This window comes from Ranitomeya imitator, chromosome 4 (genome assembly GCF_032444005.1).
Source record: "Ranitomeya imitator isolate aRanImi1 chromosome 4, aRanImi1.pri, whole genome shotgun sequence".
Taxonomy (NCBI): domain Eukaryota; kingdom Metazoa; phylum Chordata; class Amphibia; order Anura; family Dendrobatidae; genus Ranitomeya; species Ranitomeya imitator.
In genome coordinates this window covers 382,701,768-382,714,765 of record NC_091285.1, presented here as the reverse complement: position 1 = coordinate 382,714,765, position 12,998 = coordinate 382,701,768, and the positions used below count along the sequence as shown (strand labels likewise).

General features: G+C 47.0%; 1 protein-coding gene across 7 annotated transcripts in view; it reads right to left on the bottom strand.

The window, feature by feature from the left end:
* SEPHS1 (selenophosphate synthetase 1) overlaps window positions 1-10,270 on the bottom strand; it is a 165,984-nt gene extending 155,714 nt beyond the window's left edge. For 2 of the 7 annotated variants that reach the window (XM_069765192.1, XM_069765190.1), the window contains exons 1-2: window positions 9,985-10,072; window positions 3,854-3,947 (exon numbers count right to left, since the gene is read on the bottom strand). The gene's annotated coding sequence lies outside the window, so the exon portion shown is untranslated. Of the gene's footprint in view, window positions 1-3,853; window positions 3,948-9,472; window positions 9,955-9,984 lie in introns of those variants that run through there. The other 5 variants (XM_069765193.1, XM_069765189.1, XM_069765188.1 and 2 more) reach the window with 5 other exon arrangements.
* Window positions 10,271-12,998: the final 2,728 nt, after the last annotated feature.

Here is a 12,998-nt window from a genome sequence, read left to right as displayed (position 1 = left end):
CTTCCTCTCACTGCCTCCGCCGTTGTATGAACTGAACAGTAGAGGAAGCCAGGGCTGCAGCTGATCCCCTTCATGTTCAGTTTCACTGAAGGCGGAGACAGCACCATCAGCACTGATTGGGCACCGGCGTCACGTGTCATTCCACCGAACCACGGCCCCGGGACAGCAGGTGCCAACAGCGCGGGAATGGAGTCGGCACTGGAGACGAGTGTAGGATTTATTATTTTATCAAGGCAGAATATTTAGTTTAAGAAGGAGTTGTCCTGGTAGTGGACAACCTTTTTAATCCATATTTGCTTTAGAATGATTTTCCTTGTGTATACGTCTTTATATTTCAACTTTGTCATTTTTTAAAGCACTGTACTGTTTTCGTGCTTTAATTTTATACGCTTGTTCCTTGCTGCTGTAAACGTACCCACAGCCTAGAAGAGGGAAAATATAGCCTGGCTGCATTTCCCTGAGTATGTCAGCGTGCAAGCAGTGTACCTGCCTGGAGCTTGGGAAAGCTGGGTGTGCGTGTGCACTAGCGTGTTAACAGGGCGGGCGTCTCGTTGGGCTGGGTGGCAGCAGCATGAAGTGTAGAGTCGCTATGTGAACTGTCTGTGGGATGTGATTAGCACATGGTCAGGCTATTGCAATAGGTGAAGGGGTGACCCCTCTACAGACACATCCGAGACATGTGCAGCGAGTGCACGGTGACCGTGATTTGGCGGTCTGCAATCACGGTGACTGTAATTTGTTTCTTAGGGTGTTATGTGCAACCAGCATTTTCAGGCTGACAGCACCTAGAACCTGCCTGAAAAAGCACTCAATCAACAATGAAAATAATTAACATACACAGCAGGTCATTTTGCCATTGCTGTGTGTACATTCAGCATTTTTTTATTTTCTTAAACTGCTCCAGGCTTAGAAAGCCATGAGGCAGCTAAAACAGATGACCTGACAACTCTTTAGGCACTGAGAATGGTGGAACAAAAAAAATAAAAATAAACACTGTGTGCATGTGTCCTTAAACTGCACAACCCCTTTAAAATACACCATAGAAAATTGCAAATTACATATGTAATGAACTGAAAATATATCTCCAAAAATACAAAGTTCTTAGTTTCCTCAATTCATCTGGAAGTAAAAAGATCAACATAGTAGAAGTATGCACAACGCAGCTTCAGTTACTGTAGATACGCATTACCTCTTCTTTAAAGGTACCGTCACACTAGACGATATCGCTAGCGATCCGTGACGTTGCAGCGTCCTCGCTAGCGATATCGTCCAGTGTGACAGGCAGCAGCGATCAGGCCCCTGCTGTGCTGTCGCTGGTCGGGGAAGAAAGTCCAGAACTTTATTTCGTCGCTGGACTCCCCGCAGACATCGCTGAATCGGCGTGTGTGACACCGATTCAGCGATGTCTTCGCTGGTAACCAGGGTAAACATCGGGTAACTAAGCGCAGGGCCGCGCTTAGTAACCCGATGTTTACCATCCTAAAAGTAAAAAAAACAAACACTACATACTTACCTACAGCCGTCTGTCCTCCAGCGCTGTGCTCTGCACTCCTCCTGTACTGGCTGTGAGCGTCGGTCAGCCGGAAAGCAGAGCGGTGACGTCACCGCTCTGCTTTCCGGCCGCTGTGCTCACAGACAGTACAGGAGGAGTGCAGAGCACAGCGCTGGAGGACAGACGGCTGTAGGTAAGTATGTAGTGTTTGTTTTTTTTACTTTTAGGATGGTAACCAGGGTAAACATCGGGTTACTAAGCGCGGCCCTGCGCTTAGTTACCCGATGTTTACCCTGGTTACCGGCATCGTTGGTCGCTTGAGAGCGGTCTGTGTGACAGCTCTCCAGCGACCAAACAGCGACGCTGCAGCGATCCGGATCGTTGTCAGTATCGCTGCAGCGTCGCTAAGTGTGACGGTACCTTTAAAGGGAACCCGACGTGATACTTGCGGCTCATGGTTTGGGTAGCCTGTATCACCTAACAAGTTCCTTTTAAGGCCACGTTCACACTGTCAGTATTTGATCAGTTTTTACATCGGAATTTGTAACCCAAAACCAGGAGTGGGTGATAAATACAGAAGTGGTGACGTGTTTCTATTATACTTTTCCTATGATTGTGGCTTATAAATACTGATGTAAAATACTGAAAGTGTGAATATAGCCTAACAGTGATGCAAAAAGCAGCACATTTTTCGCACCTGAAAACAGAACCCGGGAGACATTTATGGCACACATTTTGGAGATGTGATTTCCCCTTTAAGGGCTCATTTCCACTTGAGAGAAAAAAAAAAACGGTCCAATTTACAGACCGAAAAATTATGACATCCGTATTGCTGTCCGATTTTTACGCACCACTGTCCTTTGAAAAGCTGGCAAACAGCGCTGTGTACAGTAAAATCACAATGACATTAGGATGGAAAAGAGAATATATATGTGTGTGTATATACCGTATATAGTGTGTGTGAGTGTATCTACTATATAATTGTCTATGGGTCACTTCCGTCTGTCTGTCTGATCTTCATTGGTCGCGGCCTCTGTCTGTCATGGAAATCCAAGTCGCTGATTGGTCGTGGCTGTTTTGCCGCGACCAATCAGTGACAGGCACAGTCCGGAACAAAATGGCAGCTCCTTCCTCTCCGCAGTCAGTGCCCGACGCCCGCATACTCCCCTCCGGTCAGCGCTCACACAGGGTTAATGGCAGCGTTGACCGCGGTGTAACGCACTCGGTTAACGCTGCTATTAACCCTGTCTGTCCAACTTTTTACTATTCATGCTGCCTATGCAACATGAATAGTAAAAAGATCTGTTAAAAATAATAAATAAAAAATCGTTATATACTCACCGTCCGTTGGCCCCTCGGATCCACAACAGGCCTTTCCCGCTCGCGACGCTCCGGTAACCGGTCCATGCTGCCATCTCGCGAGATGATGACGTAGCGGTCTCGCAAGACCGCAACGTCATCATCTCGCGAGACCACAATGCACTCTTCAGACCGGAGCGCGCGACGAGCGTCGGTAACCACTTCGATCCGGGGGCCAACGGAGGGTGAGTTTATCACTATTTTTTATTTTAATTCTTTTTTTTTTTTTTTTTTACAGGGATATGGTGCCCACATTGCTATATACTGCGTGGGCTGTGCAATATATTACGTGGGCTCGGTAATATACAACGCAGGCTGCGCAATGTACTACGTAGCCTGTGCTATACACTACGCATACATATTCTAGAATACCCGATGCGCTAGAATCGGGCTACCATCTAATTATATATATATAATATCTCTCTCTATCTCACTGACATATATATATGTATATATACCTATTCTATGTGTATATAGCTATTCTATTCTAACCTATCAGTGTGATTTTACTGTACACCGCGCTGAATTACCGGCTTTTCAAAAGGACACCGGTGGGTAAAAATCGGACAGAACTCGCATGGTGCGAGTGCTGTGCGATTTTTTTCTCGCACCCATTGACTTACATTGGCGAGTCTCGTCCGACCATTGCAGCAATACGCAGCATGCTGCGATTTTTTTCTCAGTCCAATTACGGCTGAGAAAAAATAAATAAATAAATATAAAAAAAATTAAAAAAAAATCGCAAATGAGATGACACCTATTGAAGAACATTGGTCCGAGTGCAATCCGATTTTTTTTATCGGATTGCACTCATCCGTTTTCCTCACGAGTGGAAATGAGCCCGAAGGCCAGAAAGCAAGTAGAAACTTCTCCGTCATTTTCAGTTTATTACTATGAAGGATCTTACCAAGCCACTGCTAACAGGTTGCAAGAAAACTATAAAGTGACCCAAAAATTATTGAGACAGGACCTCAATGTAAAAGTTTGCTATAATGTAATTACCTCCATTTCCTGCAATACCTGAATCCTGATTATCCTCAAAAAGTGAGAAGTGGGATGAGGACTGATGTGCGTACAGTAACTGGCCCTGGATTTGCTGGAAAATAAGATGTATAGCTTTTTATACTAGGAGGGTCTTTAAACAAACCATACATACAGGAGAAACCACACATACTGACCAAATAACCGAGCCAGCTCAGACCCTCCTTATCTTGCCTATAATTAGGAACAGATTTGGGGAAACATTTCAGATGAATTATTAAGCAGCGATGGAAAGAAAAAGAGAACTGGACAGAAACAGGAACACCTTAAATTTCAGAGCTTGCCTTTAATGCAGCAAAGTAAGACCTTGATTGTGTGGGCACCCGCTACAGCACACGGGTACCTGCATCTGCACAATGCCAGGTCTGCAGAAAGAAAATAACTCAACCAAGCTGATGCCCCACAGCACTAACAAAGGCAAATCATATTTATTACACAGCCGGGTTATTAATGGTCACGTCACAATAGGAGCTAGCACACATTTACATCGATTTCAAGAGTCAACATTGTAGAACACTCATCTAAATGTGGAGCTACTGTACAGAGGACCTGCCAACGTGCACATACTGCCCGCTCGCCCGCCTCCACTAGTGATCAGCACTTCACGTTAGAACCATTAGCAATCTTCTCAGCAACTCCTTATCGGTCACGCCAGCCTCAGATTAGGTGGCATCTACCCATGACCGGACCTGCCTCTGCAGGAAGAGAAATTTCCCCCACATTTAATAAAGCCTGTATTGGATAAGTTGACATCGAAACAAGGTAACTACCTCATGGAGTCCTCAACCCCATCAGAAAATGTTTTCCACTAGAAATGGGATTCGAGATGGAAATAAATATTAGCCAATTGCTTACAATGGAATTTCCTACAGAAATGGCTGCAAAACTGGTCTTGATAACTACTATTTCCAGTTCCCTTGAAATGTGCCTTGTATAAATTTTTCGCGAAAAAAACGCATCCATTAAGCATCCTATTAATAGAACGCAATCTGCAATTTGTGCGCACATGATGCGTTTTTTTCCACGAAACAAAACACATCGTGGTAAAAAACGCAGCATGTTCATTAATTTTGCAGATTTTTCACGTTTTTGCCGCTATATATTGCATTAGGGAAGCGCCAGAAAAAACGTGAAAAATTCGCAAAAAAAAAAAAAAAGTGCAAAAAAAGCATGTGTATTTCCTGCGGAAAAGTCCGGTTTGGGTCAGGAAATCTCTGCAAAGATTCCTGACGTGTGCACATAGACTAAGGCACTGTTCACACATTCAGGATTTGCTGCCACAACACAAATCTAGTCCAGTGTTTTTTGTGCATGTCTGAAAAAGATTAGTGATGAGCGAATGTGCTCAGATAAGGCGTTATCTAGCACGCACATATGCAGAGTGTCTTTGGTGTGCTCGAAAAAGAAGTTTGAGTCTCCACGGCTGTTCCCAGCCAAAACACATGCCTGGATTGCCTATTTGTTAGAGAGCACCAACACAAGCAGGAATTGCCTATTTGTTAGAGAGCCCCAACACAAGCAGGGATTGCCTATTTGTTAGAGAGCCCCAACACAAGCAGGGATTGCCTATTTGTTAGAGAGCCGCAACACAAGCAGGGATTGCCTATTTGTTAGAGAGCCGCAACACAAGCAGGGATTGCCTATTTATTAGAGAGCCCCAACACAAGCAGGGATTGCCTATTTGTTAGAGAGCCCCAACACAAGCAGGGATTGCCTATTTGTTAGAGAGCCCCAACACAAGCAGGGATTGCCTATTTGTTAGAGAGCCCCAACACAAGCAGGGATTGCCTATTTGTTAGAGAGCCCCAACACAAGCAGGGATTGCCTATTTGTTAGAGAGCCCCAACACAAGCAGGGATTGCCTATTTGTTAGAGAGCCCCAACACAAGCAGGGATTGCCTATTTGTTAGAGAGCCGCAACACAAGCAGGGATTGCCTATTTGTTAGAGAGCCGCAACACAAGCAGGGATTGCCTATTTGTTAGAGAGCCGCAACACAAGCAGGGATTGCCTATTTGTTAGAGAGCCCCAACACAAGCAGGGATTGCCTATTTGTTAGAGAGCCGCAACACAAGCAGGGATTGCCTATTTGTTAGAGAGCCGCAACACAAGCAGGGATTGCCTATTTGTTAGAGAGCCGCAACACAAGCAGGGATTGCCTATTTGTTAGAGAGCCACAACACAAGCAGGGATTGCCTATTTGTTAGAGAGCCGCAACTCAAGCAGGGATTGCCTATTTGTTAGACAGCCACAACACAAGCAGCAAAACAAGAACAGACGCAACATGGAGTCAAAGCGGATGACAAGAGATAAGAATGGTCTGTTTCCCACAGCTGTAACAGCTGACAGATGAGTGAATGTAGCCCAAAGCTTTCAGGTAGTCAGACTTGGAGAATAGTAGAATGCCCGCCCTGTGATTGCTACTTTTATCAGCAACTTCCCCTCCTATTAAAAAAGTTATAGGCCCGTCTACACATTGAGCCTGCTGATAGTGGGTTTGGCCAACAGCCTAAGGACACGTACAGATGTCCGCACTGCAATGCACGGTCTGGCTGCGGGTTTCCTGTCCCCAGCAGGACAGCGCCATAGAAATACAGTCATGGCCAAAAGTATTGACACACCTGCAATTCTGTCAGATAATACTCATTTTCTTCCTGAAAATGATTGCAAACAAATTCTTTGTTATTATCTTCATTTGTCTTAAATGAAAAAAAAAAAAAACACAAAAAATTGTCCTAAAGCCAAATTGGATATAATTCCACACCAAACATAAAAAAGGGTGGACAAAAGTATTGGCACTGATCGAAAAATCACGTGATGCTTCTCTAATTTGTGTAATTAACAGCACCTGTAACTTACCTGTGGCACCGAACATGTGTTGGCAATAACTAAATCACACTTGCAGCCAGTTGACATGGATTAAAGTTGACTCAACCTCTGTCCTGTGTCCTTGTGTGTACCACATTGAGCATGGAGAAAAGAAAGAAGACCAAAGAACCGTCTGAGGACTTGAGAAACCAAATTGTGAGGAAGCATGAGCAATCTCAAGGCTACAAGTCCATCTCCAAAGACCTGAATGTTCCTGTGTCTACCGTGCGCAGTGTCATCAAGAAGTTTACAGCCCATGGCACTGTGTCTAACCTCCCTAGATGTGGACGGAAAAGAAAAATTGACAAGAGATTTCAACGCAAGATTGTGCAGATGTTGGATAAAGCAGGGGTCCCCAACTCCAGTCCTCAAGGCCCACCAACATGTCATGTTTTCAGGATTTCCTTAGTCTTGCCCAGGTAATAATTGCATCACCTGTGCAATGCAAAGGAAATCCTGAAAACATGACCTGTTGGTGGGCCTTGAGGACTGGAGTTGGGGACCTCTGGGATAAAGAACCTCGACTAACATCCAAACAAGTTCAAGCTGCCCTGCAGTCCGAGGGTACAACAGTGTCAACCCGTACTATCTGTCGGCGTCTGAATGAAAAGGGACTGTATGGTAGGAGACCCAGGAAGACCCCACCTCTTAAGGTACTGTCACACTAGACGATATCGCTAGCGATCCGTGACGTTGCAGCGTCCTCGCTAGCGATATCGTCCAGTGTGACAGGCAGCAGCGATCAGGCCCCTGCTGGGAGATCGCTGGTCGGGGAAGAAAGTCCAGAACTTTATTTCGTCGCTGGACTCCCCGTAGACATCGCTGAATCGGCGTGTGTGACACCGATTCAGCGATGTCTTCACTGGTAACCAGGGTAAACATCGGGTAACTAAGCGCAGGGCCGCGCTTAGTAACCCGATGTTTACCCTGGTTACCAGCGTAAAAAAACAAACAGTACATACTTACATTCAGCTGTCTGTCCCTTGCCGTCTGGTTCCTGCACTGACTGCTGGCCGTAAAGTGAAAGCAGAGTACAGCCACAGCGGTGAGTCACCGCTGTGTGACTCACCGCTGTGCTGTGCTTTCACTTTCACTTTACGGCCAGCAGTCAGTGCAGGAACCAGACGGCAAGGGACAGACAGCTGAATGTAAGTATGTACTGTTTGTTTTTTTACGCTGGTAACCAGGGTAAACATCGGGTTACTAAGCGCGGCCCTGCGCTTAGTTACCCGATGTTTACCCTGGTTACCGGGGACCTCGGGATCGTTGGTCGCTGGAGAGCTGTCTGTGTGACAGCTCTCCAGCGACCAAACAGCGACCCGGATCGTTGTCGGTATCGCTGCAGCGTCGCTAAGTGTGACGGTACCTTTACCCCGAGACAAAAAAGCCAGGCTGGAGTTTGCCAAAACTTACCTAAAAAAGCCTAAAACGTTTTTGAAGAATGTTCTCTGGTCAGATGAGACAAAAGTAGAGCTTTTTGGGCAAAGGCATCAACATAGAGCTTACAGGAGGAAAAAAAGAGGCATTCAAAGAAAAGAGCACGGTCCCTACAGTCAAACATGGCAGAGGTTCCCTGATGTTTTGGGGTTGCTTTGCTGCCGCTGGCACTGGACTGCTTGACCGTGTGCATGGCATTATGAAGTCTGAAGACAACCAACAAATTTTGTAGCATAATGTAGGGCCCAGTGTGAGAAAGCTGGGTCTCCCTCAGAGGTCATGAGTCTTCCAGTAGGACAATGACCGAAAACACACTTCAAAAAGCACTAGAAAATGGTTTGAGAGAAAGCACAGGAGACATCTAAGCAATGAGTCCAGACCTGAATCCCATAGAACACCTGTGGAGAGATCTAAAAATGGCAGTTTGGAGAAGGCACCCTTCAAATATCAGGGACCTGGAGCAGTTTGCCAAAGAAGAATGGGCTAAAATTCCAGCAGAGCATTGTAAGAAACTCATTGATGGTTACCGGAAGCGGTTAGTCGCAGTTATTTTGGCTAAAGGTTGTGCAACCAAGTATTAGGCTGAGGGTGCCAATACTTTTGTCTGGACCATTTTTGGAGTTTTGTGTGAAATGATCAATGTTTTGCTTCATTCTCTTTTGTGTTTTTTCATTTAAGACAAATTAAATGAAGATAATAATACCAAAGAATTTGTGTTTGCAATCATTTTCAGGAAGAAACTGAGTATTATCTGACAGAATTGCAGGGGTGTTAATACTTTTGACGATGACTGTATAAACCATCACGCTTGGGTGGGAGACCCACGGCCAGACCGTGTGATCTCAGACTCATTTGCAAGGACGTCTGACTGCTCCCTGAGGCGCATGGCGGTCCCCAACAGATGACGTCGTGTGGATAGAGATCCAGCAGGTCCCATTTCGGACTTTCCATCCCTTTGTGCCGCTACTAGGCACGTCTGGCCTCAGTGAGAGTATTGGCGCGCGCCCATGTATGGGAGAGTTGGCTAAGATAGCTCAGCTGACAGCTAAAGTGTATGGGGGGCTTAAGGTGGGCCTCTGACTAGTCTCACATCAGGCTGACAACAGGGAACACTAGCCTGCAGTGAACAGAGCTACACACTGGGTGCCCTCAGCTACCACCAGCACCAGCCGCCCCAGAACACGTCACTGGTGAGGATACAGAACTTTGCACAAGGTGGATGGCAGCGCGGGATCATTTCCTCCTGACCTTATGCTAACCCCAACAGTAAGGTTACCTGAGGTCACAAGACAGACGCCTGCCACTAGCTGACATGACAGCCCCACATGTGTGCAGTGCTGCAGGCAGGACATGGGCTGCATGTACCAGGGCAGGCTGGCATCTCCGCAGGCAGCAGTGTGAGGCCAGGTGACCAGCGAGTCATGTGCCAGCACCGGGGCCACAGCAGACACAATGGGCGCAGAGGTGGGAGGCTCCCGGGCAGACCACTGCCGGCCATACATGCACAGCCTGCTCTGTGGTGGCCTTGGGCCCCAGGCCCCGGGCTGCTCCCTCCTCCCCACCCGCCTTAAAGGCGCAGGGAGCCACCAGCCCTCCGGACCGCCTCGTCCCGTCTGCCAGGCCTACGGTACAGGCTGCTAGGAGCGAAGATGTCGCCACTTGGCGAGCATTAACCCCGCCGCTGCCAGTCTTCCCGTCCCTTAAGGAGGCACGGCCTGCTCCCCACCCTCCACAGCCCACCAGCCGGACACGCGGATCACGTGTAGGGGGCGAGACGACCCTACTCACCAGATCCAGATTCTTTACTTAACGGTTCCCCTTTAAGCGGCGGTGGCGGGCGCCCTCCCCTGTGATTCCTCCGCTCCTCCTCCCACCCTCTCACTTACCGGTTCTCCATCCGCCTCCCTCCGCAGGCTCCCGCACACCCACAATGCACCGCGCCGCCTGCTCACATGCACTCTCTTATACGTTATTATAATGCTGCGGTGCACGGCTCTGCTGCCCAGTCTGTGCCATGGTGCACTGAGCGGCACACGGCTGTGCCCTTACAGATGGGCAGTAATAATGCGCTACCAACTGCGCTCTACATGCCAGAACTTTATATACTGCTGCTATTGTGAAGGGAAAATGGCAGCCAATAAGATCGCTGCTTTCAACTTTACAGTACATGGTACAAAATGGAAGAAGCAATCTGATTGGTTGCTGAGATGCTCCTATTGTCTGTTCTGGTGAGGATGTAGATGGTTAAAATCCACACGAACTTCCACGAGACAAGGAGGAAAACCTCACTATAGAGAACAAGACTAAAAACTGCTACATCTGTGCTGTGTTGGGCTAAATTCATCCAAACTTTACAATTCTTGGTCCTGTCACATCTGTAAGTTGCAGCCATTACTAGGTCCTTCGCTTATGTGCATCGCAGACAGGTGCAGGCGCTCAGAGCTGTGGGAACCAGCATCATGTTCTGCCTAAACCCAACAGATGAGACTAGTGGATGCTGCGCTGCCTCACAGCCTGACCTGCGCTGAACTCTGGAGCGTGGGAAAATGCCAGTTCATTTTCCCAGGCTGTGAGGCAGCGCTAGTCAGTGAAGCTGTGCTGGCTGCACCTCCTCATTCACCAATGGTTTTCAGTCGGGGAGGTCGCATCTTGGCACTGCCCTGGTTGAAAACTGTGTATACCCTAGATATGGATTACGGCGTGGGACAAAACGATGGACAGGTATGGTATAGTGTTGGTTTATTATTTTATTTTTTTACAGGAGATCTAGGGCGTCGCATGGATTAGGAGTAACAATAAAATGGGAAAACTGTGTTGTGTTTTATTTCATTAAAATACTTTATTCTGGCTGTGTCTTTAACATTTTAACAACTATAGGGTTAGTAATGGATAGGTGTCTTATTGACACCTCTCCATTACTAAGCCGTGGGCTTGATGTCACCTTACAATACAAAGGTGACATCAACCCCTCAACTATTACCCCACTTGCTACCGATACAGGGCAAGTAGGAAGAGGGAGGTTAAGTGCCGGAATTGGCTCATCTTAGAGATGCACCTTTTCTGGGGCGGCTGAGTGCTAATGTATTTAGCCTGGGGGGCAATATCCATGGCCCCTTCCTAGGCTATTAATATCAGCCCGCAGCTCTCTGCATAGCCTTTGCTGATTATTAATTATAGGGGGACCCCACGTCATTGTTTTGGGGGTCCCCCATTTTAATAGCCAGTAAAGGCTAAGTATACAGTCATGAGCTGATATTAATAGTCTGGGAAGCTCCATGGGTATTACCCTCTTCCCTGGCTATAAATATTTGCCTCCAGTTGTTTGCTTTCCCTCTGCTGGTTTTGAAAATTGTGGGGGAGCCATTGCCATTTTTTCCCCCCAAAAGAAACTTTTATTAATTACATACATGTCCCCTAATTTGAACACACACTACTAATTGGATTGGTCACTGACATCTATATATCTACCTACTCTGCATCTATTTACTGTATGTAAACCATGTCTTCTATCCTGTCAGCTCCTGCAGTTATTTTACAGAAGCCAACAAATGAATTACGGGCTTTTCTTCTATCTTTCTGTGCAATATAAATACCATATTTTTCGGACTATAAGACGCCTTTTTTTCCTCCCAAAATGTGGAGGAAAATGGGGGATGCATCTTATAGTTCGGATATATAGGCTCTGGTTGTGGTGGGGAGGTGGGGGAGCGGTATCGGAGGACAGGAGCCAGTGGGCTGACTAACTCCTGTGCCCGCTGCTAAAGAGAAATGAATATGCACTGCATTCCACGCCCATGGGCGTGGAGGGCAATGAATATTCATTTCTTCCTGGCATCCTGGTATGATTGATTGGCCATCCCCTTGCGATCTCTGATGAACACCTGGTGAGTATTCCGGCAGCTGTGCCCTGCTTGTGAGCAATGCATGATGTCCCTGACATGCACTGCTTACAAGCATTAAGCAGCTGCTGGCACGGAGCAGGACGCTATGACTGCGAGGGAGGAAGGTAAGAGTAAAGGTTTGTTTTCTTTAATCTTTTCTGATGGGGCCATGGATGCCAGGACTGGGGTGGGGCCAATCATACCAGCAAGGGGACGGGGCCAATGAATCATACTAGGAATTGGATGGGGCCAATCAATCATACCAGCAAGGGGATGGGGCCAATCAATCATGCCAGGAATGGGATGGGGCCAATCAATCATATCAGAATAAGAATGGGACCATGCATACCAGGATGAGGAAGAGGGCCATGCATACCAGGATGGGGATGAGGGGACCATATTTACCTGGATAGGTAATCTTAAGTACAGAATTGATCACATTTTTTGCTTCAGTTTTTTTTTCCTAATTTCCTCTAAAACCTAGGTGCGTCTTATGGTCCAGTGCATCTTACAGTCCAAAAAATACGGTACATATATATGTGTGTGTGTGTGTGTGTGTCACTGACATATCTATATATATAATTGTCTAAGGGTTTTTCTGTCTGTCTGTCCTGGAAATCCCGCGTCTCTGATTGGTCAATGCTGCCAGGCCTCGACCAATCAGCGACGGGCACAGCATGGCGACGAAGATGTCATAAAGGTTGCCTCGACCAATCAGCGACGGGCACAGTCTGCCGCGAATTCGCCTCGACCAGTCAGCGACGGGCACAGTATCGACGTAGATGTCATAGATGTAGATGTTTTTCTGTCTGTCCTGGAAATCCCGCGTCTCTGATTGGCCAGGCCTCGACCAATCAGCGACGGGCACAGTCTGCCGCGAATTTGCCTCGACCAATCAGCGACAGGCACAGTATCGACGTA